Source organism: Equus asinus, chromosome 10 (genome assembly GCF_041296235.1).
Source record: "Equus asinus isolate D_3611 breed Donkey chromosome 10, EquAss-T2T_v2, whole genome shotgun sequence".
NCBI classification, from domain to species: domain Eukaryota; kingdom Metazoa; phylum Chordata; class Mammalia; order Perissodactyla; family Equidae; genus Equus; species Equus asinus.
Window position 1 is genome coordinate 98551080 of NC_091799.1, and position 19637 is coordinate 98570716.

Below are 19637 nucleotides of genomic sequence, written 5' to 3' on the forward strand. Positions count from 1 at the left end.
ACATGTAACATTGTGTAAGTTTAAGGTACACAATATGATGATTTGATACACATACATATTGCAAAATTAATATCAAATGGAGTTAGTTAACCCCTCCATCACCAAACATAATTACCTTTTTGCGTGTGTGATGAAAACATTTAAGATTTACTCTCTTAATAACTTTCAAGTACATGATACAACATTGTTAATGATAGTCACCATGCTGTACTTTAGATCCTCAGAACTTATTCATCTCGTAACTGGAAGATTTTACCCTTTGATGAACATCTCCCCATTTCCCCTATCTCCCAGCCCTGTATAACCACCATTCGAATCTCTGTTTCTATCAGTTTGTCTTTTTTTAATATTCACAATATAATTGATATCACACAATATTGGTCTTATTTTACTTGACATATTTCACTTAGCACGATGCCCTCAAGGTCCATCTATTTTATCACAGATGGAAGAATTTCATTCTTTTTATGCCTGAATAATATTCCATTATATATATTCACATTTTCTTAATTCATTCATCTATCTATGGACGCAGGTTGTTTCTATATCCTGACTACTGTAAATAATGTTGCAATGAACTTGGGAGTGCAGATGTCTCTTTAAGATAGTGATATTATTTCCTTTGTATACGTACCCAGAAGTGCAATCATTGGATAATATGGTAGTCCTATTTTTAATTTTTTCAGGAAACTCCATACTGTTTTCCATAGGGGCTGCACCAATTTACATTCCTACCGACAGTGCACAAGATTTCCCTTTTCTCCACGTTGTGGACACTTATTATAGCTTGTCTTTTTGATGATAGCCATTCCAACAGGTCCAAGGTGATATCTCATTGTGGCTTTGATTTGCATTTCCCTGGTGATTAGTGATATTGAGCATCTTTTCATGTACCTGTTGGCCATTGTATGTATACTTTGGAAAAATGTCTATTTAGGTCCTCTGTCCTTTTTTAGTTAGATTGGGGTTTTTTTTGTTTGTTATTGAGTTGTATGAGTTCCTTATATATTTTGGAGGTCAACCCCTTGTTAGATAGTTTGCACATATTTCTCCCATTCCAAAGGTTGCCTTTACACTTTGTTGATTGTTTCTTTTGGTATGCGGAAACATTTTAGTTGGATGTCATCTCATTTGTTAATTTTTGCTTTTGACACTTGTGGTTTTGGAGTCATATTCAAAAAATTGTTGCCAAGATCAATTTCAAGAAGTTTTTTCCCCCTGTGTTTTATTATAGGAGTTTTAAAGTTTCAGGTCTTATATTTAAGTCTTCAATCCATTTTGAGTTAATTTTTGTGAGTGCTGTAAGATAGGAGTCTAATTTCATTCTTTTGCATATGATTATCCAGTTACACCATTTATTCAAGAGAATATCCTTTCCCCATTAAGTATGCTTAGCTTCTTTGTCAAGTATCAGTTGACTGTATATGTGAATGTTTATTTCTGGGCTCGCAATTCTGTTCCATTAGTCTATGTGTCTATTTTTATTTTAGCATCATACTATTTTGATGACTATAGTTTTGTTACATAGTTTGAATATAGGAAATGTGATGCTTCCAGTTCTGTTCATTTTTCTCAAGATTACTTTGCTTATTCAGGGTCTTTTGCAGTTCTACACAAATTTTAGGATTTTTTTATATTTCTGTGAAAAATATCATTGGAATCTTGATAGAGATTTTATTGAATTTACAGATGGCTTTGGGTAGTATGAACATTTTAACAATACTAATTCTTCTAATTCATGACTATGAGATATCTTTCCATTTATTTTTGTCTTCTTCAATTTATTTCATCAAAGTCCTATAGCTTTTGGTGTACAGATCTTTCATCTCCCTGGTTAAATTTATTCCTGTGTATTTTATTCTTTTTGATGCTATTATAAATGGGAGTGTTTATTCCTTTTTCAGATATTTCATTGTTAATGCATAGAAACACAAAAGATGTCTATACATTGATTTTGCATCCTGCAAATTTAATGAACTTGTTGATTATTTCTAACAGTTTTTATGGGGAGTCTTTAGACTTTTCTGTATATAAGATCATATAATTTGCAAACACAGACAATTTTGCTTCTTCCTTATTGATTTGGTTGGATTTTTTTTTCTTTACCTTGCCTAATTGCTCTGGCTAGGACTTCTGGTATGCCTGGAACATAAGTAGATATCTCCAGAGGAGAAAAGATGTTCTTAAATATCTCTGGAATGCTTATCTATCTTTAACTCTAAGGGTTTGTTTACCATTCAAGCATATTATAACTCATATTGTTGGGGTTTTTTTGTCTCTCCCCTAGGAAAGCCCTGGCTGTGGAGAAACATGAAAATATTTATCAAACTTAGCCTCCCAACAATAACTTAGATTGAAGAAAAATTTCAATCAGAAAGTCCTCTTCTTGCCTCCCTACGGTCGGTTGCAGTACATCACTCTTCCAAACCCAAACCTGGGTTCTTAAGAGCATCCAATTTGTGCAGAGATTTTGAGGCATCACTGCTTGCAGCTGAAAAAATGCTTCATTTTTCCTAACTACTGCAAATGTCCAATTTGGGATTTATATTTACTATCACATACAAAGTCATACAAAATGTGCAAAAGCACATATGTACAGTTTAATAGTTAATCATTATAACTTAAAATTTATTTTATTTTAGTTTGTAGAAGATTCTGGAAAGATGTTGATAGCCTAGTTTTTAATCACCCTGAAGCCTGATGAAATTGAGGAAAAAGTAAAAATGGAACAACTAGATAACAAACAGACCCTTCCCTACAAAGTGAAAGAATAATATAAATCACAAGTCATAAAAACTCAGTAACGAGGTGAAAGCTCTGAAAGATTAGATTCAGACATAAGGAATTTTAAAAATCACTTTAGAAATGAAGACTAAAGTGGAAAAATGAAACAAACAAGAGTTAATAGAAAAAAAAGATATTGTAATGCCTTAGGAGAAATACAAAGTGAAAAGTAATTTTTTTGTTACAAAATGAGATAAAATTATTTGAGAAAATGACAAATGTCAAAAATAGGCAAAAAGATCCAACACAGGGAAAATGGAATTTCACAAAGATTAAAAATAAAACTGGAAACAAAACACTACAAAATTTAGGTTTCTGGCATAGCATCTATTTATCTCAGTTTCTATAGCCATCTACAAGATGTCATGTGTTCAATAAAAAATTTCAAAACATACAAAAAGGCAAAGAGAAAAACACACAAGGGACAACGTGATCACATCACAAGACTCAGACTGAGATGTGACACAGCTGTTGGAACAATCTGAGAGAAAATGTAAAATAACTGATTAGTATGTTAATAAATCTATTATAAAACGTGGAACACAAATTAGATCCGATGAGTAATAAAGCAGACAGAGGTGCAAACATAAGAAAGTATCGAATGTGCATGCGAGAGACATAAAACAAAGTAACAGAGATGGATAATATCTCCTATTTGCTTATCAGTAGGCTTGACACAAATTCAATGAATGTATGAACTCAAAATAAGTCCAGAAATTATCCACATGTAACTCAAAGCAAAGAGAGATTGAAAATTTACAAAGCAAAAACAGAACAGTTTTTGTGCAACAATATGAAGCACTCTACCACATATTTAATTTGAACTCAAGAAGAGAGAAAGAGAATAGGGAATCAGAAATATTTTAGTAAATATGGTCCAAGAAATTTTTAAAATTAAAACTACAGAAAAAAACAATTATCCCAAAACTCTGACAACACAAAGCACAAGAAATTCCAAAACAAAATAAAAATGAAACTCTTAAGCATATCATATTCAAACTACTGCAAACAAAACACGAAGGGAAAATCTTGAAGGCATTGAGAGGAAAAAAAGATATCTTACATACATAGGAACAAAGATAAGAACTATAGGCAATTTTTTTCTTTAGAAACTACACAAAAAAAAATTGAAAGAAAACTTTAAAAACTGAAAGAAAAAATCCTACCAATCCAGAATTCTATACCCAGTGATATTATATTTTATTGAAAACTATTCTATGGGGCTGGCTCCATGGCTGAGTGGTTAAGTTTGCGCTCTCCGCTGCAGGCGGCCCAGAGTTTCATTGGTTTGAATCCTGGGCGCAGACATGGCACTGTTCATCAAGCCATGCTGAGGCAGCGTCCCACACGCCACAACTAGAAGGACCCGCAACGAAGAATATACAACTATGTACTGGGGGGCTCTGGGGAGAAAAAGGAAAAAAATAAAATCTAAAAAAAAACAACTATTCTACTCATTCTTCAAGGTCTGTTACAATGTTAAGCAATTTTTATGGAATTTTTTTAAAAAAATAAGGTGATGCTACTCATAATATAAGTGTTCAAGTTTTAACCTGCACACCACATCCTGGAGCAAATGACATCACCAATCATCCAATTGGCTGAGCTAGGAGCATGAAAGTCACTTTGATTTATTCACTTTTTTATTCTTCTCATCACTAGGTTTTATCATGTTTTTCTCCAGAATAACCTTCACAGCTCATTTTTTTTCATCTTTATCATAAGCACAGCAGGAAAAATATCCATGCTTTGGTTTCCTGCTGCAGCTAACTGATCTCTTTGTATTCGCTCTTACCTTTTTTTCTGATTTCACAACTACAGCTCTAAAGGACATTCATGATTAATTACTAGTTTTTAATTTACTGTCATCTATGTCTCACTTTATTGTCTCAGGAAAATTTTGCATAACAATGACTAAAACTATTCACATATATTTTTTAAAACAAAAATATTTTGTATGCTTGTAGTATATTAAGATCAAATATTTCATAGTTTATGTTTCTATTGGTTTTCACCTTCAATATATTGTTACTTCATATAGCCTTTAATTTTAACACAGCATTAAATACTAAATAAAATTACACATTGGAAGTTTAGCTACATTTGGAGCTTCTGCAAGAGAAAAAACTCTATAATCTCAAAATATATTATATTAAATTATTAAATTTCTCGTAAATTGTAGTATTCAACATCTAGCTTTGATACTTCAAAATTATGTCAAGACAGATCAACAGTTACAAAACAATCTAGATTTCTACTATTAAGGTCATTGCCTCCAAAATACCAGAAAAATACACATATAACAAGCAACCAATACAGAAATTATCTGTTTCAGAGAGGAGTGGAGTATAAAACTATACTAGATTTAAATTCTTTTAAATTGTGATGGATTTTAAAAATATTATTTCTTAGCTTGAATTTCCCCAAATTCCATCAGAAAATAATGAGTTTATTTCAGAGAAAAAAAGCGTGCAACACCTGTGAACAATCTTAGGACAGTTTCAAAACATTCTTATAAATTTGATCTTGTAGAAGATAACAGAATGTTTTCACCTGTTCTGATAGATAGATATATCCATTGCAGTTTGCCCACTGGGCTGTTATCACTTCTCATCACTTGCCTCCTCATATAAGTTTTCACAATGCAACTTGCCTGAAATCTTTATTTCTTAAATCTTTGTGTATACTTGCTTACCATCTGCCACAAACATAGCTAAGTCACGATGTTCCTGAGAAATTTGTGTGTTAAACCAGGCATATTTGACATGTATAGTCAAAAAGGATCTACCAGTAAAGTGTTTGTCAAAAGGTATATTTCCAGAGAAGAGAAAGTAGAAGATAGTGAGAGGAAGAGAGAAGTTTCCTTGTAAGACTTTTTAAATTCTCAGTTTGTGCATAGACGAGTTTACAACTAATGACAAATCTTGGTCAACAGATGATCAACAGAACATACTTACTTTTGGTTATTACTACTTGAGAGGGCCTGTAGATTTCACATCAAAGATTGAAAATCAAAGTCATGGCTATTCTACTCACTAACTCAAAAGAGTGGAATAAAGAGAAATGTCTATAAAGAACAAGCTTCCATCAATTCAGAAGGTATCACAGCCTAACCTTTTTGGGAAACTACAATGAAGACAACTACAAATAGACTCATCAGGAGAAAAGCTCAAGAAGTGTTGAAAACTTACATGATTCAATTCCAATTTACACATTTTGAGAAAAGCAAAGTGGCCAGCAACATACACCAAATTTTCTACACGAAATAAACGTAATTAAGAATTGTCTAAAAATGGTATTATAAAGAAAAAAGGAAAGTCATATGCCATATAAAATGTGGTGCAATGTTATTTCCCCACCTTAAAGGGAGAGGAGCACGTTTTGAGAAATGATGCCTCAATAATTATAAATATGTTCATGAAAAAGTCAGTGGAAACATGTCCAAGAACAGAAAATTTCTCTCAGTGTTGGAATGTTTTAGTCTATTTTGTAAATAGAGAGGAAATGGGTTTCATGTTCCTAGAGCTTGTCTTGCCACTGCTCCAACAAGGCAGAAATGTTTCTTTGCTCATGTGTCACCATCCTTTATCTATGGTGACTCATCTATTCTGAGAAGAGCTGATAGACCATGGAACAGCACAGAGCTATAGGAAAGTCTCCAAGAGTCAGCTCTGCTCCTAAAGATAGCGTATCATGACCACTGTCCCCAATGCGTTGGACAATACATCCACTGACCCAACATGAGACACGCCAAGAGCCAGACAATAAGACAGATCCAAGACAAAGAAAAGAGAGCATACATCAAAAGTCTTGAGGCAATAGAAACAAACGGAAAGCCAATTTCATCTAAGAATAAAAAAAGAGTAGAGTAGTCAATAGCAGGCTATGAAGGAAAATAAGAAATTAAAGAAAAATCCCGGAATAAATATTAAATCAAGACTACTAGTTATTGAGATGATAGCTACAAAATGGCACCTATATACATGAAATTTGCCCTGAAACTGATATCTTCTCTGGAATAAGTTCTTATTCTATAAGAACTAGTTTTCAGGATACTAAGAGAGTTTCTAGTGTTCCTTTATGTCTTGTTCACTTTGAAGTAAATCCTAAACCTATAGAAACCTGAGTAAAAATCTACTGTTTCTTTCTGTTCAATGTTGGCTCAATATTATATACGTACACATAGCCATGAGGGGCCTTAACCTTAGACCCAGGCAAGAGGGGCCTCTGCCTTGTATTTCATGATTTTGAAGGATCTATGTATCACAAATCCCAAAAAGTACGTTTACCAAAAACAATCTCTCATTTTCCAGGCACCACACAACACTCACAGAGAGTGACTTTAACCCTAAATGTTTAGATCGTATTTAACCCTGTCCAAGCTCCACAGAATTTTCCTCCACCTATTTTGTCCCGTGTCCTCAAAGAAATGATGATCTCTTCTGGATGCTGTGAAGAACTGTGGTTTGTGCCACATCAGACTTTGAAGATGGGTTCTTATAAGTGATTCTTCTAATAAATATAAAGTGATTTATTAATTATGTCCTCCACCACAATGTTGGCCCATCAGCTGAAGGCCTGACACAGGCAATAATATGTAAATTCACTCATCTTTGATAGTGGCTGACCAACAGTCATATACACAGATCACCTTACATACATTTTTCAATTTTGACATTATAAAGATTCATTTGTCAAGGTAGGAAGAGGGAATATATTTTACCTAACAGTTTCTCATCTTGGTTCACAACTGTGAAATTTTGACATGTGGCAAGGATATCTCCATTTGTGCTTCTGTCCTGAACCCCACAGATGTTAGGAATGAATATATATCTGAAGTGAAATTGATTTAGAGTTATAAAAAATTTTTTGTACATTTACATGTAGAAACTCATTACTCTATTAACAGTTACATTAACTCAACAGTAAATGGTTTTGATAAGCAGATTTACATGCATTTCTAACACATTTATTTTTACATTAAATACTTAACAAAATTATATTAGATTAGTTTGATTTTTCAAACATGGAGAAAAAGATATTTTCAATGCAAAAGCATCCCTAAGATTACTGTAGGTAAACATGTATAATGTACCCCGTTTTAAGATATCTTCGTTTGTCATTGTGCGATAGATCCTGATAAGAACAATGTATCATTTTGTTGTTTTTAGTATTAAAATCATAAAGACTTATAACAAAATGAGAGTTTTGACTATCACTCATGATTTTTGGTTACAGATGGAAAATTTAGTAACTGTGATTGTCTATCAATCCATAAGCATTCATTGATTTTCCTATACGGAACTCAGCACTCTATTATGTCCTATAAGGATACAGGGCAAATATAGCACAATCTTCCTTACATTCAAGAGCCATTGTGAATGAGATAGATAGGATTTGAGTTAACTATTGAATCATGAGTTAAAACTCTTAAATAAATACAACATATAAACTGGAATTGTTTGTAACAGCTCACTCTTCCCATGATTATTTTGAGACATTTGTTGATATTAATTAATTTGACAAGACATAAAACAAAATGCCTCACTTTATGTTCCTCTAAGACACATCATTACTTTTAAGAAGAAACTTACAAATTATATAACAGATCACAGATAACTTTTATTGTTCCTATGAATTAGGAATTGCACCATTGGATACAACAAGACTCATCCTGGAAAATTAGGTAGACTGCATCAAAATTTCTCTCCAATGCCTAAGTATACTAAATAAAAGGACTTTTTGATTGCATTTTCTATTGCTATTGCTTACCACAAGAGCAGTCTCTTTATTACCCTTCGAAGTGCAATGTCTAATTGAAGACAAGACCTGTGCTACATGCATCCTCTCATTGTACATCAAAAATTTAAGCAATTGTAATTTTTCTGTGCATCAAAATTGATCAGTGATGGTTGACAACTGTTTATTGGGCTGATGTTAATGGGAAGAACAATGAACCATTTTAAGAGAGCTTAGAACTGTATTTTTTCATCACATACATAAGTTCTGAGGAAGTTCACTGAAGCAGAAAAATCACTCAATATGAACATCTAATTGAATTAGAAAGAACAGAGTATAAGAATAAATATATTAACACTTAAAATTTCAAACTGGACAAATCACAGTTTTTGACAAAGGAATTCAGAGGTAGATGGTAAACAACAGAAACATGAAGCGTAGTTCACACCATTGAATGTGGTTCAGTGATAGGAGAGAGAAACAAAATACCAGTCTCTGAAAATTAAACTTCTCTTGCATTTAGGAATAAAAGAGTGTTCTATGAGAATATGTGGTCTGCCCATGTGGATCTCCTTGTTACTAAAAGAGAGTCTATAGTGGGGCTGGCCCCGTGGCCGAGTGGTTAAGTTCGTGCGCTCCGCTGCAGGCGGCCCAGTGTTTCGTCGGTTCGAATCCTGGGCACGGACATGGCACTACTCATCAGACCACGCTGAGGCAGTGTCTCACATGCCACAGCTAGAAGGACCCACAACGAAGAATATACAACTATGTACCGGGGGGGCTTTGGGGAGAAAAAGGAAAAAATAAAATCTTAAAAAAAAAAAAAAAAAAAGAGAGAGTCTATAGTGTCTGCTCCAGCAATATCCAACGAATTACTAATCGTGCAAGCACAGCATGTCACCTTGCTCACTATCAAGTCTATCTTGATTAGAGGAAAACTCAGGGAATCACATAATTTACAAAAAGCATGGTTAACTTTCTTTGCAGGGAAAAAAGTCCATTTACAAGAGCTGTGCCAGACTCATAAGTAAATCACCTTTTCTAGGCAATGCGTTTTACTCAGAGCCCTGGGTATTTTTCAGGAATTATGTCCATGTTGGATTTATTAGATATGAATAACACTATCAACAATTAAGAACATTGCAGTTTTGCTCTTACATTTTGTTTGAACACTTAAGTCACTGCATTAATTGTACCTACTTCCAGCTGGCAATAATGAAGCGGCACAACCAACATCTATTACATGTTTGTGGTGGTGGTTGCCATCACGCGGTCTTTGAATTTTGAATTATAACTTTTGATCTAACTGTATTATTTCATTGCTTGATAAAAATTCCTCTAAACCTTTGAAGCTTCCTAGACAAAAGATGACTACCTCCTCTGCCTCTACCATTGCATTGCAATATGTAGAAAAGTCAGTTACAGAGCATAGATTGAGGGCCTTATAAATACTAAATGCTACTACATGGAAACATATGTATTTATTATTTGTAAAGGTGTGCAGAAGGTTGCTTTGTTCTTTTTATTGTTTGCTTGTTCTCAAATGATAAATTTTACTTCACAATTGTACCTCAAATATTAGTGATAAATGACAACATTTTTCTCTTAAGGACATAGGAACTAGTTGTGTCCTATTTCTTCTCTGATTCTTTTTGACAATGCAGACTTTTTGAATCACTTCTTTTTGGGTATTCACATTTTCCACACATACCAGTTGTCCAAAATAGTAACACACATTTACCTAATTGGTAACACGACCCCCATTTAAGAACCACGACTATTTGGAAAAGAGAAGATTAAAAGACTATATTGCCAAGTGCACGCAACATAATATCCATGGAGATGTATGACTCAAATTCTTCCCATCAACATAACTCTAGAATCCAGAATATGATTTTCATGGTGTATGTAAGAGTGTTTGTGTCTGTGTGTGTGTGTTGGGGGGGGCGGGTGTTGATGGATATAAGATGGGATATAAGCTTACAACTGTTGGGAGGTCTCTTCTCATCATTTTGGGATGCTCAACCTGAAATCTTGGTAACAAGGTTTTGCTTTTATTTTCTAAAATTGCATCTAGTATTAATAATATTCTCTGCATTTTGAGGTTCAGAGACCCTTTGGATCAGCAAAATGCACATGCACTAGATTGACAAAACTATTCAAAGCATCACAGACTTCCCTAGGTTCAAGTATGGAGTCCTCTATTGGGTCCAAGTAATCTTGGTTAATAAAAGAATACAAGTCATAACTGGAATTTGCATTCACTAGTTACGAACAGGCAGAAAGACCAAAAGCTCTAATGCTGCCTACTCTGAGACAATAAAGGGGAAGTATTCAGAATCAGAAAAGGTTTAACCACAAGTCATTTTTTAAATAAAAAATCAAACAGAACTTACCAGTTTCATTTAATTAAAAAATAAAAAACTCCTCCCAGTATGTAAGTTAAATGATGATCCAAGTTATCTAAATGCGTGCAGCAAGGACTAGTCTGTGAAATGGACCAGTGAACCACCTATGAATTCTTCTAAGCCTCTGCGTTATTTTCTGAATGGTGAAGGATTGTACTGAGGGTTTCTAAGCAAGAAAAAAGCACAGAAACTGGCTCTGGATTCATTTACTAATCAATAGAATCAAGAATGGAAAAGGAAAGTTGTGCTATTGTCAATTGTCGCAGGCATTTCAATTGTTTGAAGGCAAAATATAAAAATTTAAGAAATGTCTGTTCCTTTCATCCACATGGTATTAGCCATGGGGAAATCATCTTCTTAGTCTTCTATGGATAAAATAAGTCCCAGAGGTTGACATGTAACAATGGATTATTTTCCCTTGTGAGAAACAAAACCAGCCTCCAAAACAAATGGTGTCTCTGTGGAATGCACTGAGTCAGAGCTTGAAGTGCAAGATATATGTATTTTAAATCAACATCAGTAAGGGAAAGGAAATGAGGCAAAGCTGGGCAGATTGTAATGCAGGAGCAAGAAAACTTCTGCCAACCCTGAAGGACTCTCTGGACTAAAAGTACCCCTTGTCTTTGAACCACATCAGACCAAGTTGATCAACCTTCTTCTTTTTGTGTGTGTGAGGAAGATTGGCTCTGAGCTAACATCTGTGCAATCTTCCTCTATTTTATATGTGGGACCCCTCCCACAGCATGGCTTGATAAGCCATGTGTAGGGCTGCACCTGGGATCCGAACCAGCAAAGCCAGGGCCGCCAAAGCGGAACACATGAACTTAACCATGACTCCACTGGGCCAGGCCCTTGGTCAAGCTTTTATAGCCTTGGGAAAGTTGGCTCTCTGCATCTAAGGCTGGTTCTGAAGGAGCTGACAGCTGGAGGCTGTCCATGGACTGCACTCCCTGAAGCTTGACATAAAACCCTTTCTTGAAAAGGGATCTGGATGGAGTGTCTTCCTGTCCACTACATCAAAAAAAGGAACAGCTACACTCAAAATCCTGAAGCTGGGAACAAAGTAAATGCTGATCCACATTGGAATGGATAAATATAATGCAGTTTATTCACATAATGCAATATTATGTAGCAATTATTATTTATTAATTATTTATGCAAGAGCATAAATAAATTTAACAAACATATTACAGTGGTTTCCCCTTATCCACGGGGAATATTTTCTAAGATCCCTAGCAGATGCCTGAAGCCATGGATAATATTGAACCTTATGTATACTATGATTTTTCCCAGACATACATATCTATGATAAGGTTTACTTTATAAATTAGGCACAGTAAGAGATTAACAACAATATCTAATAATAAAATAGAACAATTATAACAATATACTCTAATAAAAGTCATGGGAATGTGGTGTCTCTCTCAAAGTATATGCTTGCACTGTACTCACTCTTCTTCTTGTGATAATGTGAGATGACACAATGCCTGCGTGTTGGGATGAAGTGAGGTGAATGATGTAGGTATTATGACGTAGCGTTAGGATACTATTGCCTTCTGACAATTTGTCAGAAGGGGAATCATTGGCTTTCAAACTACAGTTGACTATGGGTAACTGAAACTGCAGAAAGCCAAACTGTAGATAAGGGGGGGCTACTGTAATTAGGAAAAAGACATCAAACAATGTCTATGATTCCATTTATATAAAATTCAAAACCATGCCAACATATCTATGATGCAATGGTAAGGAAAGTGGGACATCTTTTAAAACCTTCTCCCTTAAAAAAAAATAGGTCTAGAGATGCCTACAGTCACTTTCTCTTCCTTCAAGCTGCACCCTCTACTTAGATACAACCAGTGCCCAGTGCCCAATTTATATCACCAATTATTTATTTACTTATAACCAGTGGTTGATTTATATTAGCAGTTTGGTTTTGGAGAAACTGAAAAAGGTAGATAATATAGAAAAATATTATTGATTATTTTATGTTTAACTTTTGTTTTTATTGTTTAAAAGTTTTTTACTATTCCAAATAGCAAAAAATTGTTATTTGGGGGAAAATAACAAAAATTAAGATTCATGAAAAAATATGAAATATGTTTTTGGTGTTACTCCTGTCCAGTGAAATGTAATGAACCATAGTTGAATGCCTGACCTATGTCATAACAGTACAATTTAATTAGGTTGATAATTAATCACACATGATTTTTACCACCAAACAATTTTCATTCCAGTGGATGATACAGATAATTTCAATTCAATTCAAAGTCTTTGGATGATAGCGTGCCCATGGTCTCCAACTAGCCTGTTGAAACCAATTGGTTAAGCCTGATGATGTGGCAATTCAACAATGACAACTAAACTGTGACAATTGAGTTTAAATGGGAAACAAATAAAAACAAGTGAATTTTAACGCTCAGAACAATTCTTCATTATTGTTGGAGGTATAAGTAACAGAAAATGAATTATGTTATTTCTTAAACATGTAAAGTTTAGAACTAAGAACCTCTTTTAAAATATGTTTTTTCTACCGGGTTGGAAATACAACATTAAAATTAAAATTGCATTTGGGAAAGTGAGAATAAAATGAAAGAAAGGGAATGAAAAGTTTATCGCTGTGAGAAATAGATCATTTCTCATAAGGAAATGTGCCTTTCACACAAATAATCTGGCTGCCACACTGCAGTGATTCACCTGACAGTGGCGAATCATTTCCTTTTCTTCTTCTTCCATCCCTAGAGACCATGCACATTATTGATGCTAGCATTGTGTCTACCCAAATGGAAGCAAAAATCTAATTGGAATAATCCAATGCATACAAGTGTGCTTTAATGAGAAATACAATAAAATATGTATTTAGACCTCAAGTCCTCCTTCAAATATTTCAGATAAAAATTTCTAAGAAGACTTTCTCCTCCTCTTATGATCGTGATTCTCTTTGACTCTAGAAAGAGACAGAGTAAAAAAAGTTTTCTTCTCAGTTAAATTGAATGCCTTAACATGTCTGATTTTTCACGTGTGTCACATTTTTTAAAAAGAAAAAACTGATCACAGAATTCTTTTTAATGAAACTACTCAAAAGTGAAGTTTTTTTAAATGGTAAAAGTCTCATAAAATTTCGAAAGAATGAAAAATTGTTCATAAATAAAAAGGAAGTCATTACTCTGCTTGGTACATAATTCATTTTATTGTGGGGCAAAAGATGTGCAAATCAAATGATGCCAATGTAATATAAAAAAGTAGAGTTTGAGATTGGCTTTTTTGATGAATGCAGAAAAAAATTGGAAGCACACAATCAAATTCTATCGCTTCTTAAACATGAAAAAATATTTTTAATATTTGATATTTGGTGGTTGGAATGAGGTTTTTAAATTTGTTGTTCTTGTTTGTTTGCTCATTTTTTGTTGCTATTATGATAAATCCTACTATTCACGCTCTCTCCACCTGAGATTCCTGACGAAATGATACAATGCCCAAAAGAAACCGTATTCAAATGAGATCAATTTAGTACTGAATTCATGGCTGGAAAAATACACGAACTCCTCTCCTCCTCTCCCATGCAGAGTTCTGCTAAGTATTGCAGTGGAGAAAGTAGCATAGGTCTGAAAATATTGGGTACGGTTTTTTGCCTTTCTCTACCTCCAGACAAAACGGCTAATTTTGTTCAGCAAATCTTAATCTGACTTATTTACTCAGCAACAGATTCAGAGAAAATGGAACAGAAAAACTAACCTTTGAAACTGGGTAATTTCATGTCCCTATATTATCATATGAAATTATAGAAGAATGTTTTATTTAAAGAAGTCATCATCATAAAAGGCATCTATGAAAAACCCACAGCTAATACTTAGTGTTGAAAGCCTGGATGCTTTCCCTCTAAGATCAGGAACAAAAGAAGGATATTCATCCTTGCCATTTCTATTCAATATTGTTTTAGAAGTACTATCTGGGTTCATAAGGGAAGAAGATGAATTGAAAGATGTACATGTTGGAAAGGAAGAAGTAAAACTATCTCTATTCACAGATAACATGATCTTGGGTATGAAAAAATACTGTGGAATCCACTAGGCAACTAGCGGCACTAATAAACAAGGTCAGCAAGATTGCAAGATACAAAATCAATATAAAATAATCCATTGCATTTCTATACACTTGCAATGATCAGTATAAAAATGAAATTACAATTCTATGTAAAATAGCATCAGAGAAAATAAAATATTTAAGAAAAAATTAGCAAGAGAAGTGTAAAACTTGAAATTTGAAAACCATAAAACATAACTGAAAGAAAATCTAAATAAATGGAAAAAATCTTATATTCATGGTTCAGAAGACTTAATATTAAGATGGCAATATCCCCCAAATTAATCTACAGATTCAACATCATCCCTATCAGAGTCTCAACTTGTTTCTTTGTGGAAATTGACAGCTGATCCTAAGATTTATATGGAACTATTTAGGACACTACCAAGAAAGTGAAAAGATAGCCCACAGAATGGAAGAAAATATTTGCAAGTCATAATCTTATAAGGGACTTGTATCCAGAATATACAAAAAAAAATCCTTACAACTCAATAATGAAAATACAAATAAACCAAAATTTAAAATGAGCAAAGGATCTGACTAGATATACAAATGGTAAGATTTTCCACATCATTGGTCATTGGGGTAATACAAATCAAACCCATAATAACATGCCACCTCACATTCACTTTGTATGTGTATATAGGATGGTTTTATGTGATGGCTATAATTATGAAATTATATTATTACAATTATAAATAGGGAGATAAGTAATGGTTGGCTAAGATGTGGAAAAATTGGAAATCTCATGTCCTGCTGATGGGAATGTAAAATGGTGCAGAGACTTTGGAATACAGTGGCAGTTCCTCAGGTGGTTAAACAAAGAGTTATTGTAGGACATAGCAATTCCACTCCTAGGTATATTTCCAAGGGAAAGGAAAACTTAAATCTACGAAGAAAAAGTTTTCAATCTGACTGTGGAGAGAGTAGCTGAGATAGAATAGAACAAATGTCCATGGGCAGCGAGTCAAAGAAACAAAATTCCACATATTGTATGTGCCTTCCAACTATCTGATTAAAATTCTGACAAGATGATCCAGCTACAGTGTGGGTCCCCATGATAAGAATTTGTGACAGATGGAGAACTGAAGGTTGAAAGAACACTGAAAGTGTAACAATTTTTGTTAGGCCAGCTAACACAATGATCAAATGTGAAGTCCTGTGGTTTATAAACATGAATCAACATGTGCACACTGGTTTTTACAAAGTCTCCCAGCGTACCAACAAATGCAATTGAATAGCAATTAATCTAGGCCTTTGGATGATAAATTAAAAAAATATATAAGTTTACAAAATCAGTTACCCAGTGTCCACATGAGTTAGCATTTGATTTTCAGTTGACTTCATCTAATGTTTTTCAGACCCCTATCTTCTCAGAAAAATATTAGCAAAACAACATTTGGATAACTTAAAATCAATGGGCATGGGATACATCTCTGTAATTTAGATGTTATAAGTCAATTTGCAACATTTGAAGCATTAAGAATTATTATACTATTTTTCATCAAAGAAGTATCTAGTATTTGGAAACCAAAGGACATCAAAATTTTTAGATAATTCTTATTTGTCACACACACAAACACATACACACACACGAAACACCATCATAAGATTAGAGCAGCTGGGCAATGAAAGTACATAGGGACTTGGTGTTGACGGTTTGAGATTTCTTGCAGAACTAACAATTGCAGAGTTATCTGTCAGATTATTTTGTGGATCCTTTCTGATTGGTGGAATCGATCAACTCGATATTAGGTTTTGTTAAAAATAAATTTATATGATTCATGAATGCTGGTTTGTAGGAACTGAAGAAGGAAATTTAGGTTTGTGATTCTAGCTTCAAAAGTAGCGTTAGGGAATTTTACCCTTCTACAGGTGATTATATAAACCCTGATCTGTAGGAATACTTGTTTAAATTTAATAGATTGGATTGAAGTATCAATGTGCAAGCAATAATAATTGTATTAAGTCAAACAAAAATGAAACATTAATTTGTATTTGTAGTTTCAAATAAGAAAGAACAGCATTTTTGTTGGCATGTAAACCACACCTCCGATCAGCATCACCAACATCACCTTCAAGTTAACAGATGTATAGGGGCATGGATTTTAAAACTTGAGGGAATTAAGGAACGATCTTTTATATAGTATAATTTAAGTAACTGGACAATCAACAATGACATGTGTGACAACATAAACATTAGCAATCTCTTAATAAGGGTAAAATCAAAACAACCTTCATGGTGTTCTGTGAATGTCCTGATCTACTCCCATATGGTTTAATTTAAAATAACTTAAGAAAAACTCAGAGGTGTAATAAGGCAGGAGCTGCTTTCTTTGACAAATCAGACAACATAAGAGTAAGCTAAATTGGGGCCTGCACCATGGCCTAATGGTTAAATTCAGCTCACTTTGCTTCAGTAGCCAGGGTTCAGTTGCATGGTGTGGACCTACACCACTTGTCGGCAGCCGTGCTGTGGGGCAACCCACATACACAGTAGAGGAAGACTGGCACAGATGTTAGCTCAGAGCCAATCTTCCTCAAGCAAAGAGAGGAAGATTGACAACAGATGTTAGCTCAGAGTGAATCTTCCTCTGCAAGAAAAACAAAAAAGAGTAAGCTAAATAAAGAGGAAAATAATATAAATACAATTAAATTGAAAAAAATGCAAATCTCTGACTGTGAAAATAAAGGAGACATCATTTATACATTTTTATATAATGAAAATAATGATGTATTAATATATATTAGCTAATATATTAACGTATAATACTGTAACATAAGCAGTAGCCACCATTTCGGAGAGGAGAAAATGGTTGAAATAACTTACCCCATGTTCTGCTGGTAGCTCAGTGACAGAGCCAGGAACTGAAACCAGAGACAACGGTAGCATCAATAACAATATAATCTGGATTTGGCCACCAATGTGTACCAAGCTGCCCGTGAAGGTAAAACCACCACCAAAACCTCATGTAACAATAAATTTTAATCATAGTTATTAAATGAAAACATGCATAGTTTACTTAATCTTTCAACTTAGAAGATTCTCTTCTAAGTTGAAAGGGATGAGATAACTGCACTCATCTTTCTTACATAATCCAAAAATCCACATCTCAATGGCTGAAAATATGTTGAAAATTTGGCAATATTAAGAGGTAGTGCCCTTTTTTTAGTTAAACATTGACACCTGAGCTGACATCTGTTGACATCTGTTGCCAATATTCTTTTTTTTTCTCTCCTTCTTCTTCTCTCCAAAGCCCCCCAGTACATAGTTGCATAGTCTAGTTGTGAGCGCCTCTGGTTGCGGTATGTGGAACACCGCCTCGGCATGGCCTGATGAGCAGTGCCATGTCTGTGCCCAAGATGAGAGGTAGTAATCTTGACTGAGATAATTTATTTACTGTGTTATCTAATGCATCATTGAAATACCCCACAGTCTTTAGGATTTTCAAAGCATATCCTAATAATGAATATTCATTTCATATAAAACTCTTTCACACTGAAATTTTGTTTCACATATTGACTAAGACACAAATGTCTGTGTGGACTTTTAAGAAATTTCAACAATCTACTTTAAATTCATAATTAAACAAAGATATTCAAATATAAACTAGAAAGAAGAGGTTTAAATAGAAATTATATATTTAAATATTATAAAAGCATCAGCTACTTGTTAAATATTTTTATGTATACCTTCAGTTACAAGAAACATGTTTCTAGCTGGCATTATTAAAAGTGTTATTGTGCCCTTCCCATTTGTCTGCAATATAATAGATATATGAATAATTGAAATACTATCTACTATCTAAAGGAATGTTAAGACATTATGGTCTCTCAAGATCATGTCAAAATAGGTTTGAGGAGAAGCTATAATTAATATTTAAGAAGTCTCTCTTCTATATTATGACAAAACAAAGCCAAAAGAAAGGAAATTAGCATCTGAGTGTATTTTTCATTTCCAGTGTGAAGGGTGACCCTGTAGATCTTGCAGACGTATCGTATCGCACATCAGCTACTTACTCAATAATTTCTTTCTTAATACTTGTAGTTGGAACGACTTGAAAAAAACTCAAGGTTTGTATGACCCTCAGTTTTAAATAATTTAACACTCGTTTAGAAACATCATGTTAGAAACATCTTGGTTAGACATCCCTTTGCTATCTGTATGTTTATTCCACATACTGAATTTATTATTAGAGTGGGATTTGGTGGCCATTGAATCAGTAAAGGACTAATTAGGTTTTCTCCAAAAGAACTTACTTTATTACAGTTTAATATTTAATACTAAATATTGGTTTGTTTAAAATAATTACGATAATACTAATAGTCATATCATAGCACATAATTTTAATTTCATTATTGGTCAAGTGAGCAAGTTAATAATTATTAACATATATAGCCTTAAAATACTTTTATTTCAAAATGCTGTCTCATGTCCTAGATCACAATCACATACTTTTATTGCATAGGGTCTTAAAACCTTGGCCTTTTCCCCTTAGACAGTTTCAACTTGAATCAACACAGATTTTCATTAACTTTCATCATAAGCACCTTCACAGATATTTTATTGTCTTCTGATTTGATAGAAAGATATTTCACACTTCCTGTTTTATTGTTTTACTTTCT